The sequence below is a fragment of the Stegodyphus dumicola genome, chromosome 3, assembly GCF_044657685.1.
Source record: "Stegodyphus dumicola isolate Sdum_Otavi_A_Nest chromosome 3, ASM4465768v1".
Lineage (NCBI taxonomy): Eukaryota > Metazoa > Arthropoda > Arachnida > Araneae > Eresidae > Stegodyphus > Stegodyphus dumicola.
The window spans coordinates 38,747,673-38,761,900 of NC_140770.1; positions in this window are offsets into that span (position 1 = coordinate 38,747,673).

The following is a 14,228-nucleotide window of genomic DNA, read 5'->3' on the forward strand; positions in this document are numbered from 1 at the left end:
TTTTTCCATTGGTGGGCACTAGTCATTATAGCCGTTGGCCGCTACTAAGGCCGAAAGCGGTGGTCTCTTTATTATACCTAATTGGTGGATCACTTTTGCCTGCTATGAAGGCACATACATTTGATATCCGTGCCTTTTCCGGGATTTGATTTCAGGTCTTTCGGTGTGGCAGTCAGACTCGCTATACATCTCAAAGCAGAACATTTTATTTTACGTTTATATAGGTAAGGTAATGAGGTTTTTCGAGTAAGCTTCCTCGTATTAGTACTAAATGTCACTAACAGGTGACGCTGAAACTGTCAACCACTGGAATGCTTGTTGAAATCACATCAAAAGTTTCTTGAAGTGTCCACCACTATTCGAAGCAATTACCGGATATGTCGGCGTGTAACATGCAACGGTGTATAACGCAAATCTATAATTCAAAACTACATTTTATATTTTTAGGTATATTGACCGTATATAAGGATCATCCTTTTCTTCCGAGGAGACCAGAAAGATACATGTGCGATGCTCTTATCTTTTGAAGGCATTTATTCGAAGGTTTTCCCAGGCTTACGAATAATGGTATACCAAACTGATAAGCAATGAAGGAACAATATGTGTGTGGAAAAATGTTTGATGGGGTAAAAAATTCTGCAAAGAGAGGTCGGTTGTATTCAATTCAGAAGCGCGCAAGAATGTTATTCTAGTGTTTTGAGATATGGGGGACATAATTTGGGGTAAGAATAGACTCGAAACCTGACTGAATTTACGGAATTAGGAGTCAGATGTTTTTTCTTTCTATAGCCATTTGAAGCGGTTATTTTTAAAATGAACATCAAAAGCTTTAGTAAATCACATTTTAGTTTCGTTTGGCAGTAGCTATATTTACTACTAAAAGGAACACAGTTGACCTAGTGTTCCTTTTAGTAGTAAATATAGCTCCTGCCAAACGAAACAAACACAGTGATGGTTTCAAATGCAGAATCATTAAATTTGCAAGAGAAAATGGAAATTGTGCTGCAGCATAAATGGTGTTCGTGAAATCTCCATAAGTGAGTGGAAGAAAATAAAATCACCGTTATTAAGAAACGTGATCTGCATAAAGGAGTAATGAAATAGCCTGACCGATTAGAAAATGTTACACAATAGTTCCTAGAAAATCTCCAGAATGGATTAATTGCAACAAGAAACAGCGTGCGTTTGTTTGCATTAAAGTAGGTAAAACGAATGCAAATAAAAGTGAAAACTTTAAGGTACTTTGAGTTGGTGGTGTTGTAGATTTATGGCAAGGAGTAATTTAGTTCTATGTGAAAAACAGTTTTACAAAGGCTTCCGAAAGATTAGACAATAAATTGATAAGTGTACAGAAGTATTTTATTGACCTACGAAGGCCAAAAAACCTATTTAATATCACGTACTGGAAATACGAATGAAACTTCAGCAATGTTTGATATAATAGAAAATAAAACAATTGATGTGAAAGGAACAACAACGGTCAGGAAAAAATTCACCTCACTGTGGTGTTTTCCTGCGTAGCAGACGGTTCAAAATTAAAACCCCTGGTTATTTTTAAAAGAAAGACTATACCGAAATGTCATTACTCAAGTACTGTTTTCACTTGTGTTCAGGAGAGAAGATCGTGGTCATGAGGGAGGTGTGATAAGAAATGTTTGGCAGAAACGTTCTATTGCTTTAAAGAATCCAGAGAATCTTTTAGTTTGCAACATGTTCAGCTCCCATCTAACGGATAATACCAGGAAATTGTTAAAAGAATGCAATACAGACATGGCAATTATTCCAGACGGATTAACGTCATTATTTCAGCCTTTAGATGCGTATATCAATAAACCATCCAAAGAAAATTTAAAACGGCAGTGGAATACGCAGATGTTAGAAGCTGAAAAACCATTTACAAAAGGAGGCCAATTGCGTCATGCCAGTTTAAAACAGTGTGTGAGTAATAAAAGCGTGGAATGAAATTAAAATTGACATAATTCAAAAGTAATTTAAAAATGTAGTATATCTAACAATCTAGATGGAACGGAAGTTGAATATTTATGGATCAGAGTAACAGTAATGGTAAAGCTGAAACAGAATTCGATTATGGGCCTGAAGATATAAAGGAAGACGAATATGTGAACTTTTCATGTTATTCGATAATGAAAATTTTTAAGTTCATACGTTATGTCATTTGTTCTAAGCAGGCAACATTTGAGTACATGTAAAAATCTAATTTTTGTATGCTCATTTTTTCTTATTTTTAAATCTATTATTTTTATATCCGCCGTATAATGCGCACCCGTAAATACGGATATTATTATTTGTATTGAAAGTGTTCATTACACGCCGGAGTGTATCGTATTTGTCGTAAGCGAATGGCAGAAACGCTCTGTAACGTCGCTACTAGAATGATTTCAGATTTACTGATGGTTTGCTCTATTTTCTGTAATGCGGTGGTATTCAGTCGATATGCCGCATCTTTCAAGCTGTTCCAAAGAAAGAAACCCGATGAATTGAGATCCGGCGAATACGATGGTCAATAGTGCTCTTGCCGGTTGCATGAGGGTAGCATAATACTTTGACGCAGTTGTTAAAATATTTTTTCAGGAGAGCATAAACCTCAACAGCCTGATGAGGTCTTGCACCATCTTGCATGAGTTAGGATGTTTCTGATGAATTGTCCAAGGTTTTATGTATAGGCCCGGATTCATGTAAGATTTGAATGTAATGATTTGATATACTGTCTGCAGGAAAATAGACCCAATGTTGACTCTTCTGGGTAAAGCTGCTCATATAGAAAATTTGAGTGAATGCAATGATCTTCGATAGCACGCGAGGGTTCTTTGTTTCCAAGATCTGCCAATTCTGTTTATTGATGAAGCCATCCATAGAAAACGTCCTTTGTCAGAAAACTTCATGAGATTTTCCTCAATACTGGCCATTTAATCAACTGCAGCAATTTAGAATTTTTCCCTTTGACAATGGCATAGAGTTCCGGTTCCGCTGTGCAATCTGTCACTGAAATCTGAAGCATTCTAGAAATATTCCGACCTTATACACTAATGCTCAGTAAGAATAATGACAATAACTGTTTACTTGCTATTCCACTGCAAAAAGTGTCAATCATTTTTAGGAAACTCTATGTAAAGGAATGCTTGTAAGTATTTTAACTGCGTGGCTATATAATACAAAACTTGATAATATAACTGTAGCGTAAATTAATAAACATGCGAGTGGACCGTAGTTTAACTTTTATTTTTGCGATTTCAACTTTAGAACACAACACAGCAAAAAGTAAGTGAAAGTTACAGTTAGCGTTTACAAGAATGCAAAAACAAAATGCGAGTCCAAGGAAAAATTATATTTCCTTCAAAAGCCCAATTCGAGTATGCAAGGATTTGTAATATCTGCCACATATGCTACATGATAGTAGGCGGCCCTTCCAAAAGTGATGTTTACGTTTAACTTCCAGTCTGTTACGTTTTGATCACCAGACGCAGTCTGGAGGGTAACATAGGATGGCGTCCAAATGAGTTCATCTTTAAAACTGTTGAGCTAAATCTCTCTGAACAATGGTAACATTCACTCTTGTATCGATGACCATATTGCAAGAAACTTCATTGATGTATCCCATGGTGAAGAATCCATTATTGCTGCCCCTCACTGAAGAAACCTTAAGCGCTTTAATATGTAGCTTCTCAATATCCTCCAAACTCCACTCCGTGATATGGCCATTCATTTGTTTCCTGAGTCGTCGATGGTAAATGGTGTTTTTACTCTCTTCCTGGGGTGTTCTGCAGTTCCAGCATTTTAGGGATGGTTTCTTGTCACTCCTATTCCGTCTCAACGAATTGAAAATCGTCTGTCTTACTGTCAGTGACCTAGGGTCTTCTGCAGTTCCTTCGTACATGGCCTTCACTGCCGCATTTACGAAACTTTAGAGTCAGTTTCTTGTCGTTCCTGTTCCGTATTAAAGCTTTGACTTGTCAGGTTAAATCAGCTAAATAAGCGATTCTCAACAGGTGGTACGTGTACCACTGGAGGTACGCGAAAAGTAGGTGGTATGCAAAGTGTTTTTAACTATTAAATTCAAAAATTAAATACTTCAACATCCTATTTCAGTTTTTTTCTCTAAAACTCGTAAATTTATGCTATTTGAGCTTTGTTCAAATCCGTTTTTATTTTCACAAGAAATATTCTTTTAACCACAGATATAACAAAATTCCTCATAAACGATGTTTTTAAAAGCCAATAGAAATGGATGCATTTAATAGGAAATAAAAATAAGTTCCTATAAAAAGATAATAGAAACTCATTAATTCTTTTAGAGTTGATCGATTTCTTAGCATATCTGCTCTTTATATCTCCACCATTTTCGGTCTCATATTACTGTATTTTCAATTAGAATTATTATTTTACGTCGATTTGCTATCTCTAACATCAGGTATTTCGTCTTGTTGCTTTCTTCTTCCTTACTTTTCTATGCAGTTTGAGAATATTATCGTTTGTTTTTGAAGAACTCGTGATATATTGTGCATTTAAATATTTGCGAAAAAATAATCGAATTAATATATTCTTCGTAGTCATCAATTTTTCGATGTAAATGCTTATGCATCTTTTCTTAGAATTCCAGCAATATCCAAATATTTTACAAGGCGAAGTATCCGAAACCATTTCTCACTGAATCAATCTTCAGGTAGCGGTATATGTTCGCCACTTCCTCATGTTTTCTTAATTTTTAGTCTATTCATTAAAAGTTATTTTAATTTATTTTATATGATATTTTATTACTTTAAAGAATAAATATTTAGAGAAATTCTGAAATAACAAAATGCTAAAAGTTAAAAAATAATGAAAACTAAACTCACTTTGTTACAGATTACAACATGTTATTACTATAATCGATATTTTGTTTCTACTACAAAGCACAGTTTAAAAATTAATTTTTAGGATGGATGTAGATCTCAAAAACAGGAAATTGTCTGCTGACAATACTGGCATTTTCCTTCTCTTCTTTAATTTGAAAAAAAAATGGTACCAAAATGATACGAGGTTCTTCTGTTCGGTAGGGTCCACATTTTGTTCTGCACCCTTGAAAAAATATATTAGTTGGAAAAATTTATGTTTATAAATAAATACTAGTTCTAAAAGAAGATCAAAGAGAAATTCACAGTTCTTGATTACAAGACGTTAGTAAAATAAATAAATATATAAAAATATTATTTTACATAAATATTACAGTAACATTGTATAAAAAAGGTAATACCTAACATACATAGCTATACTAGGACACAGTATTCAAAGAATTGAAATGAATCTCAAAGGAGCAGCTCCGAGGAAGCGAAAAGAGCAAATAATCAAAACTCTGCAGGAGCCAGATTTGCGACTAGAGCAGGAGTGATAAAAAAGCGAATAATGAAGACTTTATAAATCCGACGCTAGTGCAGGGGTAATGAAAGAGCGAATAATCACGACTCCGAAGGATACAGATCTGCAACTAGCTCCGAAGCGCTGACAGCTGGGTATCCGAGGAGCTGGTTCCTATAATCTACGTACTTTAAGCAGGTCATCGCACTGCCAGATGGGCGGAAAAAACTCCATCCATTTGCAAACAGGAGTGGTCGGTTTATTTAATGTTTTGTTTTTTAAATACTAGATGGAACAAAAGCACACACACATATATATACAGCTTTCGGTGAAATGTAAAGAACTGCCGTCCCGTTTTCATAGGAGCGATGATCATTCGCTCAGTAAAGTGAATCGGTTCCGGAGCGGATCATCCATCTCTAGTTTGGAGACTTCGAATTTGGATAGTAATTGTGTCATGTAACTACTCAGTTCTTTTAAGTTCGAACATAATTTCACAGGTCCCTAACAGTTTGCTTACATGCGAGCTTACAATTTTATCAAATTGTTATTTAAATAGTTTAACAGCTAAATCATAATTATTTTGTGCTAAATGTTAATCCTTGTATACATTTTAATGCGGAATCCTTTAAGGAAGGATTATAATAGTTAAATTTATCAATTTTTGATAATTTTTGATTATTCTCATGAAGCGTACCTTCAAATTGTCCCAAAGATCCCTGTGAGTTTTCATATTTGCTGTCAAAAGGTTCTGCTTTTAATTTAGGCCAACGTTTCCCAAAGTGTGGTATCCCTAGAGGTATGGGAAGAGTTTGGTGGGGGTTCGCATTGCACATGAGTTTGGTGGGGATATGCACTGCACCGTGCTTAGCTGCGCCTAATTCTACGTTCTCCTGAGTTAAGTCAAGACAGTCTTGGGAGGCGTGAGATGATCCGGTGTGACACAGTGGCAGGGAGAAAAGAAGGTGGTTTTTCTGAGAAGAACCAGGATCTTCCTGCTGGAGCTATGGGCATTTTGGCCCGCTAGAACTACCACTCCTCGTATACGCTTTTGATCGAGCACATTCCTGTTAAAAATTTCTGAAATTACGGACTGAACTTATCCAAGTTCTACATCTTCATGAACCGCAACTGTTAAATTTTTTATTTTATTAAAACTCATGTTATTGTTAGAACTTGAGTTAAAAGTTCATTTCAACCCTGTATTACAACCCGGAGTCTGTGTAGCGGTTTCGGCCACTACACCACAACGCCATAAGTGCTGGCTAGTTTGTAAGCATTCTACTTTTGATATTATGCCATAGGTGCTGGATAGCTTCTAAGTATTCTACTTTTGATTTCCTACCTTAAGTGCTAGCTGGTTTGTAAGCAACGGGCGTGCCTCCTGTTCAGCTAACTGAGTTCATAGTAAAATTTTACCCCCTTCATACTTTTCTGTATACATATAAGACATGGAACTTATTTCTACATAGAGTCTTGACTTAGTGTATGCTACAAAACCAATTTGACTTTATTATTTAATCCTTTTTTTTTTTCATTAAAACTGCATGATAAATTATTTTTCTCCTTTCCTTTCATTAGTAATTAACTTTAAATTAAAAAGCTCATTTAAACTCAATTTAAAGCACTTTTTTCCCTCTATCCAATGGGGCAACAATTACAGCTCTTAGAGTTTTCGCTAGTTCTTTAAACGTAATCTGTGGGAAAATTGTTTCATCACTAAATTTAAAAAACCTAAATCAAATTTGAAAAAATCGCTGCAGCACATCATTTTGTCTTCCGTAATGAATGTGTATGCGAAAGCTGCACTCGATAGCTGATCAAAAAATAGTTTAATAACGGATTGCATACTTTTAACCATAATGACAAACACCATGGAGAAGGTTAAATTGTTGGATTTTAGGCAATATGTAGTTTGTATTTTATACGTACTTTCATTTAATTTTATTTACTTAATATCGTTTGTCTGCTAGTAATTATTGTTAGTTTTTTTTCGTGGATGTGGCAACAAAACAACTTACAGAATTAGTAAAAATATGTACGAGTAGTGAGAAGATTTATTAAAAGAATGTTTTGTTATTCAATTAAGTGCTGTATTTATTTAAGATAAAAATTTATTTTCAGCAATATTAGATCTTTAGAATATCCTTACTAGTTTGTAGAGTCCGTGATACGCTGGTAGCGTAATATTTTTTCTTTCTTTCTTTCTTTCTTTCTTTTTTTTTTTTTTTTTTTTTTTTTTGACGCATAAGCGAACAAAATGAACTTTTCACATAAGGCTCGGAAAAAAAAAATAGCTTAACGCAATGATATTATTACCTTGAAACTGAAGAATCAGTACTTCGGCTTCTGTTTCATATTGTAGTATATTTAAAAAAGTGTCGAAAATCGTCCAATTAATACTTTTTATTATATTCTCAAGCAGTATACATGTACAAAATTTGAACTCGATAGCTTACCAAGAAGTCATCTAAAAATCGGTGACAAACTTTTGACCATAGCGACAAACACCATGAGTGAGGCGAGTTTGAAAACCACCTGAAGATACGAAACAGACGGAAAATTCTTGAAGCAGTCAGATGGAAAGCATTAACGAACATGCGACAGGTATAACTGAATTGTTTAATTGAGAAAAGTGTTAAACAGCTCTTCGTACTGAAAGAACAGATCATGTATGAAAGCTCTTTTAATATTATGCTCGTGAAAAAGAGAATTTCGAGACCGTCATCGGTCATTGTTTTTAGAAGCAATACGATAAACAGAAGAATCTTTCTGCCGATCATATTTAATATTTCGGCAAATAATATAAATGCTTTTTAATAGAAATAGAAAGAAGAAATAACCTCGTACAGTTAAATGTATACATGGCAGTTTCATTCTCGCCTTAGAGGAGGTCGTTGACTTGTTTACCGCCTCTGTCAAGTTCAAGGCCAACAGTAGTCAAGTTCCTTCCCACGTGTTTCCAACGGCATAACTTTCTCTTTATTTGTAGAACGACGAATGTAGCCTCTGTAAATGTGTATACAATGGGTTAAAATGTATGAATCAAAGGATAAACGGAACATGGCAGAAAGCTAAGGGGGAAAAAAAAGATATTGTTTTATAACTTATAATTTATTAACAAAATAACTTTCTTTCTTTACTTAAAAAATTAACTCGAAAGTAGAATAAGACTCCAATTATCTGGTCATTTAACAATATGCTTAACTACCCAAAAATATACATATATTTTCGAAATCATGCTGCCTGAAATAAATTTTTGATTGACTTCAATATTGTTGAAAGGAAAGAAACATGTACACATTTAAATCAGCTATTAAATTACGTCAGCTGAATAAGTGTAACATGCAGATTGGTCACATTGCTATACGAATTTTATACATGACCATAATAAGAGCTTTCCCTTCCTCCTTTCTTCTTTTTAATACTCTAAACCAGGAGAGTCAAACGGGCGGTTTCCAACGCAATTTTATGCGGCTCGCGAAGATAATTCAATTATGCACTTGTTGCAAACACGATGTTATAAAGACTTCAAGATTTCAGTGATTTGTAGTTCGAGTTTATATTAGTTTTATTTCCACTAAAAGCAAACATAAATAACGCGTCAGAAAATCTATAAATGTAATTAATTAATTTACAGTGTGATACAAATCTTATTCAAAGATACATACAAATTTTATTATTTATATTCGTACTTGTCAAAAAATAAATAAGCTTAGTAGAAATTTTTTGCACTAAGAATAAACGTTTTGTTTGGAAATACATTTATATGCGGACAGTCTTTTTACTTCCTTGTACGAAGTAAAAAGGAAGTATTGTAATCGCGAAAAGTTTCAGGCAGCATATTTCAACGAAAATATCCATTTTAACCGCTATCGAATGCAATTTAACGGTGTTTTTGCGTGATATCTGTACGTAAGGACAGAATAAGATATTCTTTTCCTTCAAAAAAATTATAAAACTGCTTTAAAATAATTCTGAAGAGAATTTTTCGTGGCGTCTGTACGAACGTATGTACGTACGTATCTCGCATAACTCAAAAACGAGTAACCTCAGAACGTTGAAATTTTGCATATAGGACTGCTATAACATGTAGATGTGCACCTCGTGTTTTGGTTGCAATCGGCCGCACCAAACGTATATAAATATATTTATATATATATCCACTCTATTACCCGGCTCAGAGATCTCAGTTTCTTTACTCTTATATGTTTGTAAATTGTACATTTTTTGCTTTAAAAATGATTGAATTATGTTGTTTTTATCTTCCGGTTAAGGATTTTATGCCTTTAGTAAATCTGTGTGCAATATTTTTAGAATTATCAGCAATTTTAAAGTTGTTTAATTGCCGCTAAGCCTGTTTATAATGGCGGCCATTGATGTTTACATTTGAAACAGGAGACTAGTGGATTTGTTGCCAATCTAGAGAAACTTAGCTTCGCAACAACAAAGATAACGCATTCATTTATTATTGCCAATTAAATCATGCTTAATTCTTTCTGGAATTTTTTCGAGGAAATAAGCGTTTGAGATTTACTTCGTAATTTTTAATACAGATATTTTGAGTTTTTATGTATTTTTACCTTCTCGCGAAGTGAGAACTGAATTAATTAAAAGAGAAATAGTCAATAGTCTGTGATCAACTGTTTCTTTTTTGTTTTGTTTACTTAATTTCTTCTATACATAGTTCGAGCTTTATTATAGTATTTGAATGGAACATGTGGCAACGATTAGATAAATCTTTAAATGATGTACATTTTGTGCATTCTGAGTTATAATATGAATAAAATGTAATACTGTTAAGTAAATCTAGCGCCAGAGTGTCGCTATGGTAAACAAAGTGAATTTTAAAGAATGCATTTATTCTATTGTGGTTTATGCGCTGTCGGCGAAGTAGGTTCAATTGAATCTAATAAGTTTAAATAAAATGCAAAAAAAAAATGCTTATAATTTAATTTTCCGTACAAGGAAGTCATGTGGTGTACACATCAGATTTTTTTTATAGTTGAAAGCTTGTAAGAAAGGAACCCGATTGACCGACTGACATCTACACTCCGTGATGAAGATAATTTACAGTAATTTCCTTCAAAAGGCTACAAAGGCTACAAACGTTATCAGAATCTAACAATCAATGATCCATCTGTAGTAAGAAATAGAGTTGATAATTACCTGCATACAAACATTTGTAATTTTATTATTACGCTGAAGAAAATTAAGCAAATAAAAGAAAAGAATTAGGTTGTTATTACTTATTCTCAAATTTCGTCCCACTTGGAAAAGTTTATCTGAGAACTTAAAAAATTTTCCTAATTTGTTTATTATTAGTTTAATTTTAAATAAATTATTTAAAGGTTAATTAAACATGCTAGAATTATTTGAAAGGGATGCCAGTCTAAGAGTTTAGTATTTAACTATCAGTATGAACCACAAAGTGTAACCAGAAATATACCTCGCAGGTGCCAAACTTTAGATTTCAAATAAAAAATAAATAGAAATTTGAGTTTTCCCCCCGTTATGATATTATTATTATTGTTTATGGGACGTCTTCATAAATGTTTAGTAAGCGAAATTTAAAATTTATTAAAAATATTTTTTTAATTCGTTACTAAAAGTTTTGTTAAAAAAATTAGCCTTTCATTTGCTTTCAGATCGTGCATGCGACCCGCTTGCAATTTGAGTTTGACACCATTGGTCTAAACAGACACAGTCACATGTTGTCAGTCCCTTCTCTATGCAAAAAAGTTTTGGTTAATATGCAAAGTATTTAACTGCAAGTAGTTATTTTCTGGTAGATTTTTGTTGCATTTTGCACTGCTACTCGAGAGTGAACTTTTGAGGATTTTATGTTTTTTTTTTTTCAGTTAGAATGTAACACTTTTTATATCTATAATCTCTATAATCTTTAAAATAAAACACGATAATCGGAAAAACAAAATTTGTTTACCTTTAGTATGTAAATATATATTTGGCTGTCAGGAGAAAGAGGAACTAATTATTTGAGTTTTTCGAATTCGAGTTATTTTGGATATTTGTACTTCTACCGTAAACAAAAAATATTTGTGAGATATTTATTTTTTAAAATTAAGTAACTTCAGGGTTCAATTTCCGAAATTCGAAGTGCAGGAGACCTATGGAAGACCAAGGAAAGAGAAACAAGAATAAATTATTAAATAAAGAGTTATAAAAACATTAGTAATTAAAAAATTAAATAATTAATCATTAAAATATTAAAATTTGATAAAATGTAAAGAGATAAATTAAAATTAAATAAATGATTTTCAATATAATTTTATTACCAAAAATTAAATTTTTGAGATCAAAATTTCTACTGAAATTGTTGTTCACTTACATAAAGAAGTGGCGAAGCCTTTCTTATTTAGTGCTCCGATGCGCTCCACTGAAATTATGGTTTATCTCCAAAACTAAGAAGTACCGGAGCCGGGTTCCGGTGGGCTCCGGTGCAATTTAAGGTCTGAGTAACCTTTCTTTATATTTACTGTTTCTTATATTTAGGCACTGATGCAATAAGAAAAAGAATTATTGTGAAGGAATATCACACACAGATAGACCTTCAAGTGTGAAGTGAAAACTTTCTTTAAGAATGAATATTCAATGATGAAGAGGGTAAATTTATTAAAAATTTTTTTCCAGGCATGGTTTTATTTAAGCAAATAAATTTTTTTAATCCAAAGTTTCAGGAAAAAATTCTTTCAGCTTCTTTAAGCCAGAGCTTTGATCAATTTGATTTACATAAATTAAATTTAAACTGTATTTATTGAAGCGCATTTGAAAAGTGATTATCTGGTTAAACGTGAAAAAAAATGTACTTAAAAAGCCGAAAATTCAACAAAAATAAGGAAAGGAAGCGTTGCTCAAAATTTGGGTGAAAAAATTACGGAGAGAAAAACTCCTGCCAATTTATTTGTTATAGTATCACTTTTCTGCTTCTTATCATACCCAAGTGAATTTAATGTTACAAAAAAACAAAGAAAAATTGTTCATTCGCACTTATGTTTACTAACACATTCCTTATTGATCAGCTAATACACAAATTTAAGTTTTAAGAATTTAATGTACATATTATTTATTATAATTACATTTCAGTATGGACAATTTGTATCAAACTGAAGATGGCAATTCTTTAGCATCGTGGTATAAAACATGATCCTAAAAAGTAAAGTGACTCAAAAACGTCCCAGTTTTGAAATATCGTCGCAGAAAATATCATCGAAAAAATAAAGCACTTGCAAATTATCGCATAATAACATCCCAGGCTTGTATCTTCAGAAAAAATATTTTAAATGCATGCTCACACTACAAATCCAACCTTTTACTAATAATACGACTTTATAAAAGAGATTACTACTAATCCAGTTTTATAAAGAAATTATATTAAGTAATGATATTTAATAGCTAACTACTCAAGTTTAAAATTCCTTTAATTGTTATACGTACCATTACTAAATTAACAACATTATTAATTGTTATACGTACCATTACTTTCCTACTCGTTTTCATTTCTTGAATGATGAAGTTTCTTTCTTGCTTTTTCAACAGAAATTTAGTCAATTAAAAAATTTGAAATATAAATGTAAAAATATTCCGCGTTCCTTCTGCTTCAAAACCGCTATGCGAACGGATATTTAAAACATATAATGCTTGAAAACGTATGTCTGAGATGTTGTTATCGACTTTTCATCATCTTGTGATGAATGCGTGTTGTTGAGTTCATCTTGTGAGTGTTAGTTGACGGTTTTCAAATTATTTGATTTACAAATAACTGCGTCGGCGTCTGCGTGCGAGGCTCATGCTTAATGCGTCCCAAAATACTGAACTGACGTTAAATGTGACGAGGCCACATTAAATTTAAGTTTTTTAATTATTACAATTTTTATGAAAATATCTGAGAGATTGCATCAGATTATAATGCGAATAGCTAAAACATCAGTTTCCATTGAGACAAAGTTAATCGCTAACTTGTTTCTTGTAACATGAGAAAGCAATTTGATAGCGAAGATCTCATTTCAGCTCAGTTTATCTAATAAGGAAGAACTTTATGATTGGATGTTTTTCTTCTGCAGAATGGTTTCATTGGCTGAGATGCTTAACTATTTTCTTAACTATACTAGCTTATAAAATGTGGGGACTTGTGAACTCGGATTAAGCGGAACGCTCACATTAGTAGCGTGCATATCGCAGCATCATTTGTTAGGTGTGGATACGGTGCAGATTATTGCAGGTATTTGGGAGATTACATGGAGCTATCGTGATTGTGTTGGCACCTTTTTTGAGTTGCTGCGACTGCTTAAAGGGGGCTTGAAGATGCCGAACTGTTGAAATGCTTTCGTATCTTATCTTCGCCAGGTTATTTTTTCCGGGCTCGCCTTTCCGTTTGGCGCTGATTGTGCTCGAGACAAATGACCAGCAGGGCAATGTTGATTGCTGTTGCATGATCCGTAGATCCTACATTTGCAGGATAGCATCTAATGCAGTGTTGACTATCCGTGTCTTGGCAATCTCCTGACTGGAAACCTTCATCTTAGGAGCCCCCACATATCGTACTTTCCTTATGGTTTATTAAAAAAAGGGAACCCATATTTATGTGAAACTGGTTTAAATAAAGTGACTGTGTTAAACATTTTGTGTGCGCCGTCTCTTCTAAGCACGCCCCATCAGTGATCAGGAGCCTACCTAGGTTAAGCCACTTATACCACTCATTATTAGTGTTACTATAACATCACCGCACATAACACTAACACCATGATAATAACGTTCTGTAGGTTTACTAATAGTTGAGCAGTAAGACCGCTGAACATTGGCAATTTGATCCAGTTTCAAATCTAGGGAAACGGGCTGGCTACATAAGAGTTTTCGGC